Raw genomic sequence first — 25,413 nt, 5'->3', positions numbered from 1 at the left:
AATTCTCGAAGTCGCGTGTCACCACGAGCGACGTCCCACCGCGGACACTATTACGTAGGCACAGGGGAACGAATACGTCACCGTCCGGCTTGTAGCGCGGCGGCCGTGAGTGAAGAGGGAAATGGCGTTCGGATTGAAATTTCAGACCTTTCCGCGGCGCGTAGCGATGCAGTACTTTGCAGATACGATTGTTTCGCGCAATGTATTCTCTGCGCGTTTCAGCTCAATTTGGCCAGACCTAAAATGCAGTGTTGGCGGAGTCATGAGTGAGCGATAATTTCCGTCTATATTTAGGAATATATATATATGCCACGCCTTGCAATATGATATGCGCCATACGTGGCTTATATTGCCATGCCATTCAATCACTGACATTCCAGATCCATTGTCTTACATTTCTGGCAAATTTGTTACTCCGAATTTTCAGAATGATAGCCCACAAAAAAATGTCAAGAAACTAAACACCGATAACGCATGCCTTTTAGGTTCCACCTTCTCAGACGCAAATATTAAAAGTGGGAAACAATAACAGAGACCTGTAAATGAGGTAACTATTTTGGAGTGGCTGTGCACAACCGCTTGGATCTGCCTAAATAAGAGGCAGCTATTTCACCAGAAAGATTGCCTTCGTGCATAGCGTTCGCCGCCAGCGTTTCCCGGTAAACATTTCAGTTATATATGGGGCAGTTTGCTGGGAAGCGTGAGAAGCAGTCAGGGATCTTCGAATGCTACCACGTTCCACTCTTAATGGCGAAGCTTAAGTTTTCCCTTGCTTACAGGGGTATAACACATTGCTGATTATGATAGATGCTTCTTTTGAGCTTGTTCTTTATTGAAATGTACGCTGTTGTGAATGTTCAATCATCATCATCATCATCATCATCAGCCTGGTTATGCCCACTGCAGGGCAAAGGCCTCTCCCATACTTCTCCAACTACCCCGGTCATGTACTAATTGTGGCCACGTTGTCCCTGCAAACTTCTTAATCTCATCCGCCCACCTAACTTTCTGCCGCCCTCTACTACGCTTTCCTTCCCTTGGAATCCATTCCGTAACTCTTAATGACCATCGGTTATCTTCCCTCCTCATTACGTGTCCTGCCCATGCCCATTTCTTTTTCTTGATTTCGACTAAGATATCATTAACTCGTGTTTGTTCCCTCACCCAATCTGCTCTTTTCTTATCCCTTAACGTTACACCTATCATACTTCTTTCCATAGCTCGTTGCGTCGTCCTTAATTTAAGTAGAACCCTTTTCGTAAGCCTCCAGGTTTCTGCCCCGTACGTGAGTACTGGTAAGACAAAGCTGTTATAAACTTTTCTCTTGAGGGATAATGGCAACCTGCTGTTCATGATCTGAGAATGCCTCCCAAACGCACCCCAGCCCATTCTTATTCTTCTGATTATTTCAGTCTCATGATCCGGATCCGCAGTCACTACCTGTGCTAAGTAGATGTATTCCCTTACCACTTCCAGTGCCTCACTACCTATTGTAAACTGCTGTTCCCTTCCGAGACTCTTAAGCATTACTTTAGTTTTCTGCAGAATAATCTTTAGACCCACCCTTCGGCTTTGCCTCTCCAGGTCAGTGAGAATGCATTGCAGTTGGTCCCCTGAGTTACTAAGCAAGGCAATATCTTCAGCGAATAGCAAGTTACTAAGGCATTCCCATTAACTCTTATCCCCAATTCTTCGCAATCCAGGTCTCTGAATACCTCCTGTAAACACGCTGTGAATAGCATCGGAGAGATCGTATCTCCCTCCCTGACGCCTTTCTTTATAGGGATTTTGTTGCTTTCATTATGAAGGACTACGGTGGCTGTGGCGCCGCTATAGATATCTTTCAGTATTTTTACATGTTCAATGCGTGATTTCAATTATTATATGCACCGTTCGCTTCCCTTTGCTGAGTGCTTGTAGCCGCTTCAATACAAAAGGGATTATCCATTGCATTTTTTATTGCTTGGGAGAGGCAAGGGTATGAACCATTGTCGCTGATGATGATAATTTATGCTCGTGGACGGACACAAAAAGCCCTTACGACCGAGGGGCTAACAGCTTCGGTAGAGGAATACCGAGCCCGCACCTCTGTCGTACTAAACGTGTGAAATCACGAGGCTGTTGCGTTGCACAATTTCGAAGGTTCCACTGTAGTTTCTGCGAAATTAACATTCTCAATGCTACGTCGCTTGTTGCAGCTTGTCTCGTTAATAAACTGACTGGTTACAGGCGTTTGGTTTTGAAAACGTAAGCGAAATATAATGATTATTACCGAATAAAGAAAGTAATCGTTAAATTACAACATTACGAAAAATGTATTTTTCGAACAAGTAACCGATTACGTACATTTGGATACTTACAGGTCTCCTCGCAAGCGAGGGCTTTTCATGCGTCTGGGACGTTCTATAGTAGCTTTGATCAGGCGAAAAAAATGCTTTTGCGCTGTTATGCGATTCCTTACCGATTTCTGATGGTTTGCTGGGCGCGAATTGCATGCTGAACGCTATTTATTCACTAATATGTGTACTTTTTCCACGCACATACTCGCTCTGCATTCACGTTGGTGGGGAGAACTGGAATAGGTCTCCAAAAGTCATCGTGTGAGCCGGAAATGCACTATACTTTGCAATTTTCGGCAGATATGTGTTTCCCATTTTGTGAGCTGTTTTCAAATCTTTGAAACGGTCGGTTGCTGAGGCCGGTGCTTACTTGCGCGTGTAGATCGCACTGTCGTGATAGGGCGTGACGCACTGCATGAAGCAGGAAGCAGCGTGAACAACCTAAAGAAAGATTGTGTGGTCGCCAGTGAACTTTGATTTAGGTGCACCTAAGGGTGGCTAAAAACATTCCGGGGCCCCACACTACCGCGTGCGTGATAACTTCACCATTTTCTTGGAACATACTACTAGAATTTTCCTTGCCAATCGACACAGTAACGCCTCGCCATGCGAAGTCATCAATTGTAATGAGAGTCGCTTTGCCATTTGATTCGGAAATTTCGAACACAAATTTCGAACCAGCGTTATGCGCACTGATAAGCATTATCTCAAGAGCTAGAGCGTTCAAAATTATTATGGGGGACTACACAGAAAAATCTCATCCTCGTCGAAGTGCATAATTTTTTCATAGCAAATGGACAAAGCTTTCTCGCAGGATTAAGTATGCCAGTAAAGAGGGAAATATTCAAGGTGAAATGTTACTCTAATGTGCAAACACACAAAGAATGTTTATACTATGGCCCAACAAGATTTGGGAGGTCTACCTACCGTTCGGAGCATGTCTTTGGATTTTCGTGGGAATGAGAAGATTCTGTGCCATAGTGATAGAAACGAGCATACTCTTATCCCAGAGTTATGAAAATATATCTTTAATTTCGCTCTGTAAGGTGGTGCCAAAATCACATGTTCCGCTACTCGACTGTATCGGAAAAGCAGTGCAAGGGTAGGCAGTTTCTTCGTATACAATATTCAATCCTCTTCTGCTAAGTCTTATTCGTGTGGGAGACAAATTTCATGTTTTTCAGCTAGCATGTGTTGAAAAGTGGCGTCGGCATTTGCGAACAGACGGAGTCATGGCGAACGGAGTGGTGCATTGCCTCTGAGATCGTCATTGCCTCGAGTAATCAGTATTGAGGTGTCCGCACACAGCTTTAAGAACAAATCCTTGGGTTGTACGTTCAGAAGCCCGGATATGGTTATCAGGCAATCCGTAGTGAAGGACTCCACCGTAATGTTGACTAGCTGGGGCTCCTCAACGTGCACCTAATGCTTGCTACACGGGCCTTGGTGCATTTCGCTCCCGTCGAATCACGACCGCCGTGACAGGGAGTCACCTCCCAGGGGCCTCGGGTTTAGCAGCGTAACGGCGAAGCCACAACGCCACCATTGTGAGTTTCCACAGTTTTAAGGGACTAAGCAGATAGAAATGTCTTGTTTTATACATTTATACTCGCTTTCCGTAGTGACAACTGCAATTTATATACATCGAATGGTGCGCTTAATACTGCACCACACAAAAAAGGTCTTTTATAGACATTTGTGTGTGTGTGTGTGTGTGTGTGTGTGTGTGTGTGCGCGTGCGTGCGTGCGTGCGTGTGTGTGTGCGTGTGTGTGTGTTTGTGTGTATGTGCATGTGTGTGTGTGTGTGTGTGTGTAGCGTAACGAAAACCTCTGTGTGCTGCCGCGTCAGCTTCCCTTCAGAAACCTGTGCAACCTTCCCATGACCTGACTGAGAGAGAAATTGTGCACCATGCAAGGACTGATGAATATGCTATATCTTACTCATACACGGAGATAATTATACAGTTGCCACACAATCAGGCGTTTCCATAAAAATAAGAATGCAAATTTTGATTACATTGAGTAGAAAAATACCACTTGATTTTCCGCATATCTCCTTACGTCACGCTTATTCTAGCTTTCATTTCGATAGCCATGGTAAGAACACTCCAAATATATTTTTGCTGTCGTCTACCCCGTCGGCGTTGCTGTGAGGTTCAGTACATATTTATAATATATTTTATTCCGATACCAAATATAAGGACGCCCCAAGCGAATTTTTCCTATAGGCATCGCCTTTAGGTTCCGCGTACAGTTAGGTATGTGTATGCTATATGCCGCGCCATGCCATATGAAATGCGATATATGTGGGTTATATTCCCACCTCACTCTAACACTAAAGTTGCTCATACGAGACAAGAATTTTCTAAAGAATTTTGAGAAGTTGGAGAAAGTTTTGCTTAAGAATTTCGAGAATAGCAGCCCACAAGCAATGTCACGAAACAACACACCGACAGCGCATGTTTTTATCTTAAATGTTCTCAGATTTAAATATAAATGTGCAGAAAATAACAGAGCTCAAACCTGCAATTGATGTAATTTTAGCGGCGCGGCTTTCATCTCCAAGATAGGCCCAGGAAAATGGTTTGCGACATTCCCAATGCGAAAAACTGGTGCTAAATTGACAACAACGGCGCTGGCCATCATTAACAAACGCAAACGAACTTGTACGATGTCAGGATTCAAACAGAGTACCCCCTATAACAACAGCTCGTTTTTACTTTAAGAGCTTACGTTTACTTCGATTCGCATTGCCACTACAGCTACGATTCTTCCACTTCTTCCAAAAATCTAACTTGTTGCTGTCGTGTTGATTGCTTCGCCCTTATGGTGAAACTGATAGTTATGAATATCTTACATGCCTTCTGTAAAGCATTGGGCAAGGGGGGATACTGTTATATCAACGTAAATGAAGCGTTAATCAGCAAAACATCAATAAAAGCATCACGCAAGAAGAGCATTATTCGCACAACGCAATAGCATGCATCAAAACTACAGGAAGAAAAAAGTGCGCCCAGGATGATACTAGTAAATATTGCATGAATATCACGGCACTACGAAGTATGCATGCAAACGGGAAAATACTGTATAAATTGATCAATTACAGCAACGCAATGTTGAAGAAAGAACAAGCAGGGAGCAAATAAACTCTGCCATCTGCGATAAGCTATCAGTTTAAAGACAATGGATGGTGTCGGAACCAACACAGGATTTGTTTAGAAAAAGAAATCAATAAACGTAGCCTAATTTGGAACCATTGACACTACAATACATATGGATACAAGTACAGATAGGCGCAGGAAAAAGGAAACGCAGGAAAGGAATAAATAGGTGATACGGGAAAATATTTGAGGCTGACCTGAAAAATTGCCCGAGTTATATCTCGTGAATAGCTTCGGCGACATATGAAAGAGAGGTAATGTGCACGTTCAGATCGCCCATGGTTTGTCTTCTACGTTCGCCTTCACAGACGCCAGGGGATGATGATGATCATGATGTTTATTAGCATCGCTTTAGAAATGGGGCAAGGACACAGAGCCTACTACTTCATTTATCCAGGTTCTCATATTTCCATGGGTATCAAAAGTTTGGCAGTCTGATCTCTGTCGTAATCTTCGCATTTAAAGCCTAATTAAATTGCCGTTAAATATACTCGCAATGACTCAGCCTATATATAAATCGTTTCCCTGCTTTTCTTCCACCGATACTCAAATCGTCTCTTATGTAAACTGCTGAACAAGTAATCCTCCCATTTACCCAACGCTTTTGGAAGGCGAATACTCCTTACGCGTCTTGCTGGCTCATTATCTTGAGATTCCATGCGATTTGCCGAGTCATCTGCGGGATTTTGTTTCTTTGATGCCCAAACATGCCTCATCCTGTGGCGCATATTTGGTCCGGTATGCTATTGTCCTCGGGCTGCCAGTGCAGGCCTCACATAGCAAGGAATTCCCCCTCTGCCTTATCATACAAATCTTCTCTCACTTTGCGGCTCCTGTTTTTGTAAATATCCGTAGTCTATTTCGGTTGCATCCTTTGCCTACAATTTGCCGTCTCTGTTACTCTGACTTCCTTTGCTATTATTCCTGGTAGTCTATATATGCTTTCAATTACCTTGTAATTGCTTACCAAATTTCCTCACTCTCTTTCTTGATTAGAGCCCTCGCCCCCCCCGCAGGGGCGTCTGCGTCAGCAGGCGTTTGGTGTGTTGCGACACCACGTACCCGAGCACACGAGGGTTGGAGCCTCCCGCGTGTAGCCGTGCGCGGCTTAGCCGTGTCTGGGGAAAGGGGGATCCTGGGAGTTGAGCTGATGCTGGGTGTTTGGACCTTTAAGGCCCCCCGGCGGAGGCAACACACCCCTTTGGCCTCTGCTTCACATAGACGGCACCCCCGGACTGACCCACCCGGGGGAAATCGGCAGTCGCCTTTTCCTGTCTCTTCCTCTCGAATCTTCGTCTTTATCTCTTACTTTTTGACCTTTCCTGTCTTCTCCTCTCTTCCATTTACTTCATTCTCCTCGGCGGCAAGGGGTAACCTTGTGTGGGATAGCCAACCTTGGTTATAACAGATTTGGTTATAGTGGTGTCGTACAGCTGGCGCGTGCAGGCCGCCTTTTCACGGTCCTGCAGCGTCCCCTTGTTGGGCTCCATGGTGGGTGGCTGACGGCGCTGCCGAATTTTTACACATATCTATGGCAAGTTCTTTTCCAACACTTCCTCATCGCCCTCATAAACGAGGGTGCACCGAAGAAGTTTTCAAGTTTTTTGGCCGAAATAATGACAATTTTCCAAGATTTCATGTAGTACATTCAGAGAAAAAAGAAAAGGCAGCGAGAATGATCTCACCTTTTCTTGTTGCGAAGACACTTAGTGAAGCTTTTGGTCCAGGCTATAAAGTCTCTAAGTTGGCAAGTGGCGACCTCCTCTTAGAACTGCGTGATAAGACACAGTACGAGAAACTCTCTAATCTAGTATCCTTTGGGAATCTTCCAGTGACGGTCACACCGCACCGCACAATGAACACCACCCGCGGAGTCGTTTCCGATGTCGATCTCATGGAACTGACTGAAGCCGAACTACTGGAGGGCTGGAGCGATCAAAATGTGACCAATGTCAAGAGAATAGAGATCAGGCGCGTTGGCAAGGAGATTGAGACAAAGCACTTAATTCTAACTTTTGCATCAAGTATGCTACTTGAGACCATTGAGGCTGGCTACCTAAAGATCCGAGTCAGACCGTACATCCCCAATCCTCTCCGACGCTTTAAGTGTCAAAGATTTGGCCACAGTTCACAGAACTGCCGAGGCCACCAGACTTGCGCAAAATGTAGTGCCCAAGAACACCCATCTGACAATTGCGAGAATGCTCCACACTGCGTGAATTGTGATGGGGAACACGCCGCGTACTCGCGGTCCTGTCCATCATGGAAAAAAGAAAAAGAAATAGTCACAATCAAAGTTAAGGAAAATATATCGCTCAAAGAGGCACGCAGGCGGGTAGCATACCTGCCAAAGAAAAGCTTTGCCGAATTGGCGCGTCAGGGGGCAGCGTCACAACGGCCTCCGGCGGCTGTCCTACCCACACGCAGTGAGTCGGCAGTTACGCCATCTGCCCCCACGGTGGTTGCAGCTAGCGCGGCTCCGCCAACCGAGCATAAGGGACCATCGACCCCGAAGGTGGGCGCAGCCGAGGCTGCCACAACCTCCCCGGCCACTTCCAGCGCTGGCCACAGCCGGCGCAGTCAAATCCCTCAGGGAGCCCCATCGACCTCCGGGCTGGTGGGCGCAGGGGTCATGCCCTCCAAGGCGGGACTCCCTCTGAAAACGTCTCGCTCGCAAGAGCACGTGTCCGAAGCCTCACTAGAGGCAGTGGACACAACACCTATCCTCAAGGTGCACCAAGCGCCTAAGGAGCAGCGAGGCTCCCTCGAACGCTCCAGAAAGGGCAAAACTCCCGTTACAGGGCCTTGAAAGGGCTCTGTAATTTAATCTCTGTAATTTTCCGAATCACTACTTCTCTTTCTGTACACACAGCACCTACTGACCTCCAATATGGATACACAAATAATTCAATGGAACATCAGAGGTCTTCTTAGGAACCTTGATGATGTGCAAGAGCTTATCCAAAAACACAATCCAACAGTGCTGTGTCTACAGGAAACACACCTAAAACCACAACATACAAACTTTTCGCAAAGATCGCGATGATGCAGTCGTATCATCAGGCGGTGTTGCCATTTTGGTTCATAAAAGTATTTCCTGTCAGCGTTTACATCTACATACGCCCCTTGAAGCAGTGGTGGTTCGAGCTGTTCTTTAAAATAAACTCGACACCATTTGCTCGCTTTATGTACCCCAACACTTCAAATTAAACAAACATGAATTTCAGTCATTTATAGATGAATTGCCAGAACCTTATGTTGTTCTTGGCGATTTCAATGCGCACAGCTCCCTGTGGGGCGACTCTCGTGCAGACGCACGAGGTCGTCTTGTTGAACAGTTCCTTTTTTCTTCAGGTGCGTGCTTGCTGAATAAGAAGGAACCCACGTATTACTCCCTAGCAAACAGAACCTTTTCTTCAATAGATCTTAGCATAGCTTCCCCGTCCATACTGCCCGAACTCGAATGGGAAGTTACGAACAATCCTTACGGGAGCGACCACTTCCCTATACTGATAAGAACATCTAAAGAAAACGAATATCCTCCACAAGCTCCTAGGTGGAAGATAGACACAGGCGACTGGGAGAAATTTCGAACTCTCACTAACATCTCATGGGCCGACATGTGTTCTCTTGAAATTGATGCTGCTGTGGAGTATCTTACATCATTCATAATAGATGCCACATCAAAATGCATATCCGAAGTGAGTGGTCTGGCATGCAAACGACGTGTACCGTGGTGGAACAGCGAATGTAAGATCGCCCGTAAGAATAAAGATAAAGTCCCAAGGCAGGCGAACCCGCCGACAGGCCAGAAGAGACAGCTGGCACAAGTTTTTATCGAGTATTAACTCGTTTAGGGATGAGGCCAAAGCCTGCAACAGAGTTAATAGGATTAGAGGGCGGCAAACATATTCACTCGCCCTGGTAAACACACAGGGCGATACACTGCAAGACCAGGCAGAATCACTTGGGGAATATTTTGAGAGCGTGTCAAGTCCAACAAATTATACACAATCCTCTCTCAAATACAAACAAACAGAAGGACGTTAAGCCATTAACAAGAAAAGGTCGAGAGAATGAGCCTTACAACCGTCCTTTTTGTATTGCCGAATTGAGAGCTGCCTTGAGCGCATGCAACAGCTCCGCACCAGGATCTGATAGAATCATGTATGAAATGCTCCAAAACTTACACTATGACACGCAGGTTACACTACTCACAATTTTCAACACCATTTGGGAAGCAGGGTACCTTCCAACCGCATGGAAGGAAGCCATTGTGGTCCCTGTTTTGAAACAAGGCAAGGACCCTTCCTCAGTGGCAAGTTACCGCCCGATAGCCCTCCCATGTTGCATTTGTAAGGTGTTTGAAAAAATGATTAATCGGCGACTCATTCATTTCCTTGAACTGAGCAAAATCCTTGATCCCTACCAGTGCGGCTTCCGAGAAGGGTGCTCCACAACTGACCATCTTGTACGTGTAGAAGCAAATATCCGGGACGCATTTGTACACAAACAATTCTTCTTATCCATATTCCTCGATATGGAGAAGGCGTACGATACGACGTGGCGTTACGGAATCTTAAGAGACTTATCAGAAATGGGCATCCATGGTAATTTGCTAAACCTAATAGAAAGCTATCTGTCCAGTCGTACCTTCCGGGTAAAAGTCGGTAATGTACTTTCGCGTCCTTTTACGCAAGAAACAGGTGTACCCCAAGGAGGCGTGCTCAGCTCCACACTCTTCATCGTGAAGATGAACACGCTTCGCGCTTCATTACCACCGGCAATCTTTTATTCTGTCTACGTGGACGACATACAAATAGCTTTCAAATCCTGTAACCTCGCAGTGTGCGAGAGACAGGTACAGCATGGCCTGAACAAAGTCTCAATGTGGGCAGACAAGAATGGATTTAAGATCAATCCTAACAAAAGCTCTTGTGTTCTTTTCACAAGAAAGAGAGGCCTGGTTCCGGATCCTTCCTTAGAACTGTGTGGACAACGAATACCTATCAGCCAAGAACACCAATTCCTAGGTATCATACTTGACTACAGACTCACTTTCATTCCACACATTAAATATCTGAAAGAAAAATGTCTAAAAACAATGAACTTTATGAAACTTCTATCCCAGACTACATGGGGTAGTGACAGGAAGTGTTTAATGAACCTATACAAGAGCCTAATTCGGTCTCGATTGGATTATGGTGCTGTAGTATATAACTCTGCCGCCCCGAGTGCGCTAAAGATGCTAGACCCAGTCCACCATCTAGGAATCCGACTGGCCACTGGTGCTTTCAGAACGAGTCCCATACAAAGTCTATATGTAGAATCAAATGAGTGGTCACTTCATCTGCAGAGAACATACATCAGCCAAACATATTTTCTTAAAGTCCACTCAAATCCTCAACATCCGTGTTTTAATACCGTTAATGACATGACATATGCTACACTCCTTCGCAATCTTCCCTCCGTAAGACAGCCTTTCTCGCTGCGTGTGAGGGAGCTTAGTGAAGAAATGCATGTTCCACTCCTCGAGCTTCGCCTAATGCATCCAGCCAAGCTGCTACCTCCTTGGGAGTGGCAGCTAATACAATGCGACACATCTTTCATTCAAGTTACAAAGCACGCTCCTGAGGCCGAAATCAGAATGCATTTCCTAGAACTCCAGCACAAGCATTCCTGTGCAGAGTTCTACACAGACGCTTCGAAGTCAAATGCTGGGGTATCCTATGCAGCCGTCGGCCCATCCTTCTCGGAATCCAACGTACTGCATCCGGAAACAAACATATTTATGGCCGAGGCCTACGCATTACTCTCTGCTGTGAAGCATATAAGAAAATCAAAACTTCCAAAAGCAGCGATCTATACAGACTCCCTAAGCGTCGTGAAGGCCTTAATCACATTCAGCAAACATAAAAATCCCGTATTTAATGAGCTCTATTCCGTCTTGTGTAAAGCGTACTCATCTAAGCAGCATATCATAATATGCTGGGTACCTGGCCACAGGGGAATTGAAGGGAACGTTCTGGCGGACGACATGGCCACGTCGATCGCATCGCGAGCCGCTAACCCTACCGCTGAGATGCCTGTCACAGATCTGAGGCCTTTCTTGCGTAGGAAGCTGCGAGCCCACTGGCAACACATGTGGGACGCGGAAACGGATAATAAGCTCCACCTGATAAAGCCACAGTTAGGATTCTGGCCCTCTACTGCAAAATCGCGCCGAACAGATGTCCTATTCTGTCGTCTAAGAATAGGACACACATTTGGCACCCATAACTTTCTATTCACCGGAAGTGAGCCTCCAACCTGTGGTAGATGCGGGGAGAGGCTGACCGTACTCCACGTCCTCCTGGAGTGTCGGGAAGCCGAATCTGAGAGAAAGAGATATTTTTCCTTAGCATACCGACAGCACATTCCCCTTCATCCTGCGATGTTTCTTGGTCCAGAACCGCTTTTTAATACAGACACAGTCCTATGTTTCCTCAGAGATGTGACCTTACATGTTATTAGTCCCATGTATTCGTAGCGCCTCCTCTCTCCAGAGGATGCCACTGCGATAATTGTCTTGCATAGCACATGCCTCCAGGCCCTTGTGTTTCAAGGGCTCTAAGGAGGCAGTAGTGCTCTAGCATTTCTTATAATCTGATATATTTTACCTATCGTATCATTCTTTTTAAATGCATCGAAATGTTCATAGTACAAGTCATATGTCATCGCCATAATTTTATTACACAGGTTTTACGCACTTCAGAGCGTATATTTTAAGGCCCCTTTACAGCCACGTCACACCAATTTCATAGTAATCATAGTTACACTGCACACCCACTACCACAGACATGGCGCTCTTTGGCCATTCCTGGCCCTTGCGCCATAAAACCCCATACATCATCATTAGAGCCCTCGCCTGACAGCACCAACTGTGAAGAGCCGGACTCGCTCGACGAATCACGCTGTTTTGCGGGGCAGCATGCAGAATTGGACGACCGGAGTGAAACCTGTCAGCGCGTGCGCTCTCGGATGGCATCTTTAGAGAGAGTATCGGATTGGTGTGCTCGGGGACCAAATTTTTGATCCCATCATCGGGCACGTAATTCATTTATCTGCGCGAGCTGTTATGGGCTCATTCGAATGGCTGTTACGGTTGGTGACGTCCGCCGCCAGTGTCCGTCGCAGCTGTCACCAGGAAGGAGCAAAAAAAATACTCTTCACGCAACATCACACCCACGCATTCTACGCGGGAGTCAGCTACTATACCACTACGCTAAGCCAGCGCTTCCTAGCCGCTGTGGAGAGAGCCATTGAAAATTATAAAGGAAATAATCACGCAACAAGAGCATCAGCAACATCAGCAATAGCGGCAGCACATCTCTGCTGCGCTTGCTAGCTTCTGCGAAAACATGCCCTATACACGTGTCCTAGAGCGCGAGAAGTCAAGCGATGTAAGAATCGCGCTGCATGGCGTGTGTACGTGCACAATTTGCATTGCAGTGGCATATTATTGTACCAGGTAGCACGCCATATAGCAGCTGTATTGGTAGCAGTACAGGGTAGATAAGTGTTGAGAAAGAAACATCAACATTGTGATGTAACAAAATTGCTCAAATGAAAACCATGTGTAACGTGCTTGAAAAATGAAGCAGGCTAGGTGACCATTTGTAACCGCCTCGCTAAAGGGCTGATGCAAATAAATGAGCATCGTCATCATCAGCTGCGGCAGCAGCAGCAACAACAACGTTGTATCGTGCCGGTTCTCACGCAGTGTGAGGTACGCACCACACAGCGTCGATGCGTGTAACCTTGCACTGCATTTGCATCGTATTCCTCCAAGTGTCACGACATGTAACAGTTGCATGATATTGTGGCACGCGTCAATGGATGTGACCTGTGCACCACATAGTCTCGCGTAACTCTGCGGTGCGCGTCATCGCACCTCGTTGAAAGGCGTGAACCAATACTGAAAAAGCGAGTCGCAGAAGTATGCGCGCGACTGCCACCACGACACGTCTGGCTCAGCAGACCACTGTGCAGAAGCAGCAGCTCGCCGTCGATGGCGGGTGGATAGTTAACTTCATTCTCGTGAAAACGACGCAAATAGACTTTACTGCGAAGAAGGCGTAGTGCGTGCTACTGAAAATGAAGCTCCCTTAGTGCCACCTCGGCAGCCTTACGCTCTTGCTCTGCCGCGGGTGCTGGGCAAGCCTGTGACTTTTTGGCTAAGTGTGAGCCATTCGGCACGACAGAAACAACAGCCATTAGCAGAAAGAAGCCATGGTTGGGTAAACCTGGAAGAGTTCACGAAAAAGGCTTCACTGAGTTATTCTTTATTTGCCACTTTACTCGTTAATGTCGGACAGTGGTCACGGGTTTGTGCTTCTGGAAATGAGGTCGTTGCTTCTATCTAGGCAAGAAGGGCCGCATTTCGATGACAGTGGGGCACAACAACTATCGTATACCGTTTATTGAGTACAAATTAAATAACCACCATCGTTCAAGAATACTTGAAAGCAATTTTGTATGGGAAGTTGTGTATCATATGGGCTTCCGTATTTTTGTTCGCATTTGAACCATCTTTTTTTTCGTCTGTATAATGTAAAGTTCAGCGGCTATCCTGTGGTTTCCATTTATACCTAATTAATTCGCGCCTCACTGTATAGGCACATTGAAGTTGGTAGGTTGCTGCCTCCCTTCGTTTTATTATAAACAAATAATAAGCAACCGACAGTGGAATCGAGCTTCTGCCGGTCAAGCACAGCGACAGTAACCATTAGGACACGACTTCTTTCTTGCTATAGCGATTATGTTGACACTCCAGGTGCATCTCTGGTGTAGCCGTCGCCTTGATGTTCCGTATCAATTCTAAGCACAATACAACCGTCACCGCGCGTTGTATGCTGCTTCGGAGAGTGAAACTTGCGAGGGTCACCCGATGATCGCAGCTCAATATTGCGCGCGCATGGGAGGAAAGGCAGGAGGAAGCGCAGTCTTCCGGCATGCGCGAGGCCCCGAGGGGAGCACAAGGACGGGGGAGGGGGAGTTGCACGCTGTTGGCTGCTGCATATGGCGAAGCCGCGCTGGTGCTGTATCCTGAAAGCGATGTGCGATGCGGACAAAGTCCGCCGAGTGCTAGTAGCTTTGTACGCGCTGTGCTTTCGACGGCTACTTCGCGTTGAACTGAGTGGATGCACGAAGGTCAATTCGCTCGATGTTGCTGCCGCGCTTCCTCCATCTAGCATTTTGACAGCGCTTTTCTGCGCTTATCAAGTAAGGTCTCTTCATGTTTACTTCGATTGCCTCTGTTTAATTCAATTGCCTCTGACTCGCCTGAGTCACCCGCTTAATTCACTTTATCATCCTTCGTAATTCGTGTTCAAAGCCATCTTTATCATCCATCTTGCTTGCATACGGGGATCTGAGCCATTGATCACGACGACTACGACGACGACGATGATGATGATGATGATGATATTTGTACCCTCCGTGTCGTCGCAGCATTTTCACTCAAGGAATTAGGATGTCGACTGAATGATGAGACATACAAGGATTTCGCTTTAACAAGGAGTGAACCAATAGACAGTTGTGACCTTGAAGTGTAAAAAACTGGTTCCGATCTCTGAGTCGTTAAAAACGTCCTATTTTTGGGCGCTCTAACTTACAAAGGTTCTTTATGTCGTTTTGTTACTTCGTTCATAAGCAGACGGTCGAATTACTCATTTCGATAATTTTATTATCCTTGCTGTTTCTAGCACATTTGTGACACGGTTTCTTTAGTATACTTTCCTGATCACTATATCATAATGTGTACTAAGATTCTGTAAAGTGACAATTGTGTCCGCTGCTAGACCTGGCAGTAATATTGATTCTGACTCAATGCTCATACACCTTCCAAATGTCCATGCACTCATTTAACTGCAATTTGCTCTGTGGATGGTGCCAGCGGAGCTACTTACCTTTTTTTTCTGATCTCCAACTTCTTTACCTACGTAGACGATCTGGTTCGTCTCTGAAACAGTAGAAGCGAACAATATGCTTTTACTCAAAGCAAATTATTAAACTACCTCGGCAGTCCGAAAAAACTGCGAAGGCTTTCTTTGCCGCTGTCTTCTATACTCGCCGCCTAAAAATAAACCAGCTTCTCCTCGTCTCTGATTGGCTGTACGACTCGAGTAAACCTGACTTCTTTAGCATGAAGTGTCCATTAAGCTTCAGGCTGCACTTGAAGGTTAACGTTCTTGTATTCTTGTCTTGACATTCATGACGAAATGATTTGTTGTCCGGAGGTCATGTATGTAGGTGGGCAAACACCTGTTTCACGAAGTTTCAAACTGCCACATATGAAGCACTAATGAGCTGTAGTTTTGCTGGTGCATTAGCATTTACTCATACCATGAAACGTGTCAATGCAAGACAGGTCCAGTTCACTGAACACGGTTTTTGGACATCGGTAAACCACCCTCAATTTGCAGACGCAATTACCTGCCAAAAAAATATAATAATATTTACGTTGTCGGCCTAGGTAGAGCAGTGAACTTTGTTGCATCACGGCATAAGAGATATGAACGATATTACCTACACATTTTACACAAAAAGTTTTGAATGGTACGCAGCTTAATCTCACATTTACTTTTCTGTTATAAATCAAAACTGCTGTTACAATAACAAAACAATAAACGCTGCCTAGCCTCAATAAATAGTTTTCAAAGCAAACGTTTACTTTTTTACTGTAAAATAGAAGAACTATCACATTGAATCTTGTCGTATGAACAAAGCCCAATACGTGAGAGCGCGATTTTTATAAAATGGTTAGTTTTATGGACATTTTAGCTCAAAACAAAATGTTGAAAGATTAGGAACAGCATTATTCAAATCTGCGAAACCGTTAAGTAACTATCAAGCGCACTTTTTAGCGACGTAAGATACAACCAGGTGAAATGCTTTTGCCCTTTAGATACATTAACAAGGAATATAAATCAATTCCTTTTCTTGGCAGGTGAATACAATGATGAATGTTGGTGAAGCTGCGGTATTGGGCAGACGCATAAACTGTTGAACTATGCGGTGGCTCTTCGCGCCTTTAAAGCGGCGACATTAGTGAATGATCTCATGGACCGTTGTTATGTCCTTGTAACCAAGCAGGTTAAGCACGTCATCCACGATGCCATTTAAAACGTGGCTGACCTGTGAGGATATTGTTATCCACCTTGCGGCAAAGAGCGAGGGTGTCCTCGATGTACGCGACGTACGATTCAGTGGACGTCTGTGCGCGGGCCCCACGGTCGTTCTTCGCAGCACGTTGGCTGCCGATAGGCTTGCCGAATAAATTTGTAAGCTTCTGTTTCCACTTGCCTCAACTTGCAATCTCTCCTTAGTGTGTCTGGAACCAGACCTGTGCTTTTTATTTAGGTAGAATATTATAACAGCCAGCATAAGCGTGTTATGCCACCTGTAGTGTGCGCTGACCCGTTCGTAAGACTTCAACGTTGTCGTTGACGTCGATGACATGCCAAGGCCGCGAGGCTGGCCCAGGATGAGCGTTGGTGGCTACAACCGGGCCGTGGTTGAAGACCCTCTTTCGGATGACATGGCCGCCTAGTTACGTCCGCTGCGGAGCTCCGTCTTGCACAAGTGATTATCCCGCACCTCGACCAATGATGCTACGGGAACGATGAAGCGTGCGTCTATTCACGGATGGCTTTTAATGGCGGAGCTAACAAGCGCACAGCAGCATTATTACTAAACTCTTCGTCGTCTCCAAGGCCGCCATCAGCGTCCTCTTCTTCCCACATTACCGACTGTGACCATATTGAGAACACGCTGTCGGCGGTTAAGGAGAGCATCTGCTTACTCGGCGAGAACGTGTCCCTCGTGCAGTCCACCGTCGCGGCCCGCAGTAATCGGCTCAGCCAAGCAAAAGACTATCTCCAACACGTCGACACTCCCGCCATCAACAAAGGTCGCAACACACACCCACGGCCAGTTAACCCCCTTAATCATCCTCCTACAACCTGCCGGCTGCCCGGGCCGATCCCACTTGTGTCAATAGGTCTAGGCGAAAGGACGCGTTTCGCATCTAGCAGTGGAACTGCAAAAACTTCGCATTGAAGAAAGCCTCGCTGCTGCAAGACCTCTGAAGCCCCGAAGCCATACCCTTCGTCATCCTGTTACAAGAAACTGTAATACCCACTGCCACGTTCTCCAGATACCACTGGCTACCCAGACCCTCGCGAAGACGCGGTACCACCGCGCTGGACTCTAACAAGATCTCCTGCCTAGCACATGACCTCGACAGGCCCGAAATTGAATACGTCATGGTAGAGATTCTTCCTGGCAACGTGTCTCGACGAAACATGTACATCCTCAACTTGTACAATAACCCCCGCAACAAGAAGAACGGTTCAAACGCCTGGCTAACACTCCCAGGGTTCTGCTAGGGCACATAAATACCCACCCAAAAAAGTGAATTGGTAGCGCATCAATTGGTAGAGCATCGCACGCGAAATGCGAAGGGTTCGGTTTCCGCCTGCGGCAAGTAGTTTTTTCACCCACTTTAATTTCCATTAATTTATCATTTCTTTATTTCATTTAATAAGAACAAGTAATTTCCCCTATGTCGTCCTTTGTGTCAGTGTTTGTTGGCTTGTAATGATATGACTATATATATATATATATATATATATATATATATATATATATATATATATATATATATATATATATATATATATACACATGATATAAGTAAAATTTCACTATAGGGCTTAACGTGCCAAAACCACATTCTGATTGTGAGGCACGCCGTTGTGGAGGAGTTTGGAAATTTCGACCCCCTGGATTTTTTTAACGTGAACCTTAATCTAAGTACCCGGCTGTTTTCGCATTTCGCCCCCATCGGAATGCGGCCGCCGTGACCGGGATTCAATCCCGCGACCTCGCGCTCAGCAGCCCAACACCAAACCCACTGAGCAACCAAGGCGGGTTATAAAAGTACATATGAACAAGAAACAGGACTTTAGTGACGTTTCAGGTGGCGTCTGGACTTCATCGAGAGTTCGATTGCAAGCACACAGAACGAAGTTTATATACTTTCTCCATAAAAGAAAAAAATGGAGTGGGAAAGAGAAAACAAGAAAGTGAATCCAAAATTTACAAACTTGCGCTTGCACACAGTGGCATTATATATACAAAAAGAAGGAAGGGAAATCAGGTAGGCAATTTGTTAATAATCCACACAAGAGGGGCACATTCAGTCGTGTCGACGGGGAAGCAAAGGCGAAAGACGCAGCCAACCGAACGTAGGGGAGAGGGTTGACATGGTAAAGAGCATGCGACGGGTTGTAGCTGCCGGGAGAGTGTTCCTTTTGTTCTTTGTTTGAAGTAGCTGGAACTTTTGTGCAAACTCGAAGATGTTCAATACACCCCCATCTGCTTAAAAGAAACCTGTAATGTAGCCTCCACTGACCTCTGAGTTGAACGTACTTTGTTCCAGTTTCTTCAACTTTCACTAGGGTAGTTCAAGTAGAACTCATTTATTGCTACATTCTTCCTGCTAACTTCGTCGGGTTGTTCTCTTCATATTATCATGCTGGCGATGTGGACCGCCCCAGACTCCCAATTGGCTGTCTTGGCCCCCAGGTATTAGTAGGGCATCACATTCCCAAATGAAGTATTTTAAACTTTTTCACTGGGTCCTAGATAGTATATCGTCTTCGGCAGTCCTTGCTATCAACCTGTATTGGCGACATAATAAGGTCCAGTAAACGGTGTTTTGGATGAAATTCCTTGCGTACCAGAATCCACAAATCCGTTTCAATCTCCGGCACTTTTGTGCAGTGTCGGCGGTCAAACTTTTTTTCATTGTCGCTGAGGAGATGTCTTGGGATGTTCCTTTAGATCAACTTATTTCACTAAACTCAACTCGTCTTCCGTTGGCAGCCATGAGCTCATGCCAAATGCCGCAAAATATGGGCTGCGTTCCTAGCCAGCTGTGTATGATCTGTTGTGATGCGCAACGACTATTTCTAAGGCGCATTTCCAGCCACTTTTGAATTCAGACTATATTCCTATGTACATCTTCAAGTTGCTTATCCCTCGCTGTTCAAGAGAATTTGCTTCCGGATGGTAAGGTGCGGGGAAACGAAGGCTGGTATTTCTTTTCTCAGCCCAAAGTTACAGCTTCTTGCAGTTGTAGCGACTGCAGTTGCAGTCGTCGTGTGAGATTGTCGACGACGACTACTCTGACGTTGTGGAAAAGTTCTCGTTGCAGCAATATCACACAGTTTGCGTTCTCTTTCCAGCTCTGGCGCTGAAAATCGCGTGCACTCGTGCACTGCGACAAGGCACGCATGCGTCCTCCTAACTCCCTCCAGCTTCTTTGTGATTTCAGCGAAATCAAGATGAACAACCTCGAAGGGGACATGCTAATAACTTGCAAGACCATCATGTTGCCTGTAGACTTGTACTTGGCTTTAACAAGCTAACACTGATTATAAGTTTTCACATAATTTGTGATGTTTTCCCTAGAAAACGCTGGGCTCTTTGGGTGCATATCTTGCGGAATCCGTCGTGACCTTCTGACTCTGGTCTAGTGTAGTAAATCTTCAGAACAGTTCGCAGTTTTGTCTCCGAAAAGCATATTTCACCATTCTTTACTTCCATCTCCTGTGTGTTTTCCCAAAGCTGTAACATGTTTACATTTCTAGTGGGGGTTTCATGCGGCACATGGAATTTACATAGGGCGTTAGCATCGTGACCCTTCTGTCCTGGGTGATGTATGACGTCAAAGCTTAATTGTATTTTGCTAAACCATCGAGCTAGTCTGCACTTCGGCTGCGACAGCTCTAATAGGAACGTCACTGCTTGGTTGTATCTCAACAGCTTGAAGTGGTTGCCTTCCATCTAGCTTCTGAAATATCTCAAGGCTAACACCACCGCCAGTGCTTCCTCCTTCGTAGTTGAGGAATTTTCTTGTGTCTTCGTAAAAATGGAAGAGAAGTAGCCTAATAGCCTCAGTTACTTTCTTTGGTGTTTCTATCATCACGCTGGTGGTGTATGGCACCTACTTCATTATTAAGACGGGTAGGTACGAAGCTCAAGTGGCAGCTTGAAATCGGGGTGCGTTAATAGAGGGTCCTATAAATGAAGCGGCCAAGTGCGGTGTACCTATTCTCCCGCTCTTCGGACCACATAAATGGCTCGCCGCTTTGGATCAGTATGTTTAGGTATTTGCTCTTTCCGGCATAGTCTCTTATGAATGCACGGAAATGTCCCGCCCGTCTCAAAACACTCTGAGGGAATGAACATCATACGTGTTCACCAATTTCTTGATGCGTTGAACACTCTTCCTTAGTGCTTTTCGCTTCACCGCCAAGCACCGTTTCAAACGCTCAGTTGATCTTAATGTTAAGTCGAGCGGTGCTTAGTACCGGAGGTACTTTACACAGGTGCTCCTCCTGATTTTCCGTTGTGCTGGGGCCCTATTACGTTAAACTATTCCATTATGTTTAGGCCAATCTCCTGATGTCAAATTTGCGTAACCGCCAACGCAGGCATCGGGCGGTGCCCAGCAGGATTGTCTGAACAGACTAATCAAACGCTTTTCTCGCTTATAAGTTGCCATTTGTGTTTACTTTAAAAACAAATAATATTGCCTACAGTGAGCGGCGTGTCTTGTCTAATTAGCTAAAAGAAAGGTGAGCAGCACGCTCAAGTGGAGAGGGATTCGATTGGGCCGAGCCAGTGCACTGAAAATCGACAACAGAACGAAAAGGCTGGGGCCGGCGTCTGCGATTGGTCCGCTTCCCTTTACTCTTCTTGAGGATGCTTGTCCAAAATCACGGCGGCATGCAACGGAACTTTATGAAAGCCGCTAAAACGAATCCTAAGCAAATAAGACTTGGTAGCGCGAGGTAGTAAACGTGCCGAAAGTACTCGAGAACGCTGCACGGACACGCAGAAAGTTTTATTGTACGCAAATAAATCCATGCCCTCCGGCAGGAGCGAGTAGCCAGTGCCTGGGCGATCGTCGGCAACTATCTTTTATTCGTTGGGGAATGGGGCAGCCTGCCGCTATTCGGAAAAGAATTCAGCTTTGTTCGACATTATAATTCATCTTTAACGCGTACATGTTACTTTGACGCGGTGAGATTTCGCGGTTTGTTGACGTCGCGTGACAAGCAAGTGAAGTGGGTGCAGGCCGAAACTTTTGGCCAATAGCCGAGGGCTAATGGCTAAAAGGTGTCGAATCAGAAATAACTATTTTTCTTTTGTTTGGTCCAATGATACATAATAGGTGTGTACGCGTCATATCAAGCGGGAAGCAATTGCGGTTTTCGTGATGTCACGAGACAAACAGGCGAAGTGGGGGTGCTTCAAATTTTTCGTTTACTAATCACGGTGGGCTGATTGCAGAATTGGAATACAAAAGTCTGGAATAGCTCTACGTTATAGGGCCCTTGGAGTAGACAGCGATATCATCCAGATGTACACTGCAAAACTTTCCACTGAATTTCCTGATTGATTTGTTCATCATTTTTTCGAACCATGACCCAGAATTCTTTGAGCCGAATGTTAACCAATTGTCTTCGTAGAGGTCTAACCGTCTAACAAAAGCGGTAAACTTCATAGTTTCTTCTTTCAGTGACGCGTACCGATACCCTTTGCATACGTCTACGCGAAAACCATTTATATCCTCCAGTGTCGTCAATGACGTAATTTATCCTAGGCATCGCTTATGGAAAAAGTTTGGTCTGCTTATTTATCATTCGGGAATCAGTGCATAGTCACAATGACCAACCTTCCTTAAATAGGATGTCGATGGCCTAATATTCCGTCCCTTTAACATGCCTTGCACTTCTTGCCTTAACCATACATTCCTTCAAGGCTGACGCTATGCGGCTTTTTTCTGAAGACTCTGCTGTCGCGCAACAATGACGGCACCTTAATCGCGGTTGTTGATTTGGGACATGGCCCGATGCAGATTAGCTTGGAGATCTGCAACGGCTCGTCTTCCGCGCATAATGGCTTTCCTTCGTCAAGTTTTTTTCCGTCGAACACTCACTTTGCTCAGGTTGTCCAATAGACACCTCCTCATTCCACGCCATGGTAATGTTCATGTTTTTTATATCAGGTTGTCATAAAAGTAAGACCATCTTTACCTCTGACAGAAAGAGCACTTCCAGCTTAGACTTCTCACCCTCAAACTCAAGATCGGCTGTCGTTCATTTATGGATATCCTGAGACGAACTATAGTAGCTACACATACGAACAGGCTTCCCGGAAAAAATACTGGTTGACTCCAAAGTAGTTTCATTAATTAGGCACACGGAAGGACCAGCGTCAATCAATGCTGGCGTGTGTCGGCTACAAGCATCGGCACTGTCGGAACGCCTGATTCAGCCAGGAACACCGTTTATTCATGTTATTGGTGATATTCTGTGGTCCCTTGATGTAGGAGGTGCGGCTGGTCATGAAGTACCGAGCCTCGCGTGCATTTGAGGCTTGGTCTAGAGTTGTGACCCGTGTCTATCTTAATGTCACATTAAAAATCTGTAGTCCCAACATATGACAGTCACTGAAGCAGTTGGTCTGTTGTGGTTGGTGGCAAGCTGGAACTTGTTCCTGGCACTCTCTTGTCCTACCACGTATATTCAGGGCGTTAACAGACAGTTCCGGAAGTATCGGCTTGGCTGTACCATTTAAATTCCACTTTTCCAAAGCAATATATATATATATATATATATATATATATGCACCCATATCGCTAGGCATCAATCGAATCTGTGCCCTCAAGTGAGATCTAATAAGGGAACTTTGCTTTCTTGCAGCGTAAAGCATGGCTGGATAATTGAATCAGAACCACTCTTTGTTGTATGGTATGCCTCCATTATTTCACGTGACAGTTTTTCTAAATATAATTGCACAGAAAAGCAGTGACATCCCGCACTGGATAGCAGCAATCACAACAATTCAGAGAAAGGTACCAATGGGCAAAGCCCTTGAGTATACTATGATGCTACTGTAATCTTATACTAAATATTCATTCAGATAGCCCTATGTACGGAAGGCCCTCAGACAAATAAATGTATTGGAAAACAATTTCCATGCGTGGAATGTGAAAACGAAGCTTTGCTTCATGTTGCACTTTCTCTAGGCTGAAATTGCTTGTTCAGCATGTGATTGTGCACTGAATTACAACTTGTCTTCAACTTAACCGTAGCAGAAAACACGAAATTCACCTTAAACATTTATGTAACCATATTCAACATATGCGAAAGGAATGTGCATAACGATTCGCTGCAAGTTCGTTCTGGGCAACCTGTTAGTATCTTTACTGCGCAAGTTGAATTTTGGTACGGCAAAGCAACTTTGACATTCTGCTTTCCTCAAGTACGGCCACCTTATTTCTGAGTGAATGGCTTCACTAGAGCCTACAGCTTTGGTAAATTACTATGCAGTTTGATGGACGTTTGCAGGGCGTGTTTCGATAGCAAGCGTGAATGATGATTTTAAACTAATTTTGTTTTGCCTAAATGCATTTTTATGATTATGCTTGGGTCGGTCTGTCTCTCGGTGGGCCGGCTACTGGACAGGTTCTCCCCAAGTAGGTTTTTCGATACTCTTAAAGAGAAAGAGCACGAGAGGCAGTTGGACTTCAACGATGACTCCGCAGCACAGCTGTCTACTGCTCTAAACGCAAAGGCTTGTTCATACCTGCGACTTAAAGCGGTCGCTCGACCAAGTTGGTCACAACGCCACCAGCCGCAAATGGTCGCAAATGTTAACTTTATTAAAATCCAAAATTTTTGGCCAGTAGCTCGCTGCTTGATTTTGCACTTGCACGGCCGTGGTTGCCAAACTACTAACTCAATTAGCGGCACGTCGAAAGTTATCATGCGCTTTATGTGGCGTTCGTCTGCAACCAGCCAAGTACAAATTCCACGGCACCATGGCAGATTGTAGGCCTGTAATTGGTGTCGTGCCTTGTGTTGCTGGGGCGCAGCAGATCCAGTAACGTGTCGTATGTACATGGTAGCATTCGCAGGAACCTCAAGAACAACAGAAAACACAAAAAGTGTGTACCCATTCCCACGGAGCGCGAACTACAGATTACAGCTCACTCTCAATAATACTCCTCGTTATTGGCGCACATTTCTGGCAGGAGATGGCTTGCCTGGCTGGCCAGTTACCGCGAACGCAGGCATTGGCGCACGTTCTCGCATTCCTTTTTCTTCGGAGACTTCCACGCTGCCACAGCTGACGCCACGGTACAGCACATCAGTTCAGTGACAACGCCTTCTTTTTCGCTCGGTTCAAAATCCATGGCTGTTGCAGGAATTCGAAACGAGAGATGGGCGGGCGGATTGTGTAGATCCCTACAGCTCTCGCTGAGAACAACAATCTACGGGATTGCGACTTGCTGGTCGCGCTAATAAGGACTTGCCGGTATGAGCACCGGTTGGCTTCAGTCGCTTTGCGGCCCAAAATGGTCGCGCAACCTCCTTAAGTCGCCTGTGTGATTGCACCTTAAGGCCACAGTCGGAATTCTTTTTTTCAGTGGTGTGGCCTGGGTCACTCAGCTGGTTGGTTGGCCGGTTGCTTGTCGGGTTCATACCAACTACGTTCCTCCTCACTGTAAAAAACAAAAACAAAAACAAAATAGGACAGGTGGAAAATCTCAACCTCGGGCCTCTGGCACAGCAGCTCGATGCTTTACTCTTTAGGTCAGAATCGCAGTGCACTTGGGCAACAAATTTCTGTTCAGTCTTCAACTGTGCTTGTAGTTTCGTTCGTTTTGCAACACATAGCTACCGATATAAGCACAGCCCAGCCACTTTATTTGGTCTCATCAGAGATAGTGGATTGGCTGACGTGGGTAAACACGGACACCATACGGACACCGATTACGAACGTTGGAC

At 45.8% G+C, this 25,413-nt stretch overlaps 1 long non-coding RNA gene across 1 annotated transcript in view; it reads right to left on the bottom strand.

Moving 5' to 3' along the window:
* The window catches only part of LOC129380665 (uncharacterized), a 42,189-nt gene extending 26,648 nt beyond the window's left edge, over positions 1–15,541 (bottom strand). Inside the window, exon 1 of the long non-coding RNA XR_008608849.2 lies at positions 15,451–15,541. This is a non-coding gene — a long non-coding RNA (uncharacterized lncRNA). The remainder of the gene's footprint in view (positions 1–15,450) is intronic.
* Between the last annotated feature and the right edge of the window lie 9,872 nt (positions 15,542–25,413).

The sequence above is a fragment of the Dermacentor andersoni genome, chromosome 10 (assembly GCF_023375885.2).
Source record: "Dermacentor andersoni chromosome 10, qqDerAnde1_hic_scaffold, whole genome shotgun sequence".
NCBI classification, from domain to species: Eukaryota; Metazoa; Arthropoda; class Arachnida; order Ixodida; family Ixodidae; genus Dermacentor; species Dermacentor andersoni.
The sequence above is the reverse complement of the archived record's forward strand: the minus strand, read 5'-3'. Positions and strand labels throughout refer to the sequence as shown.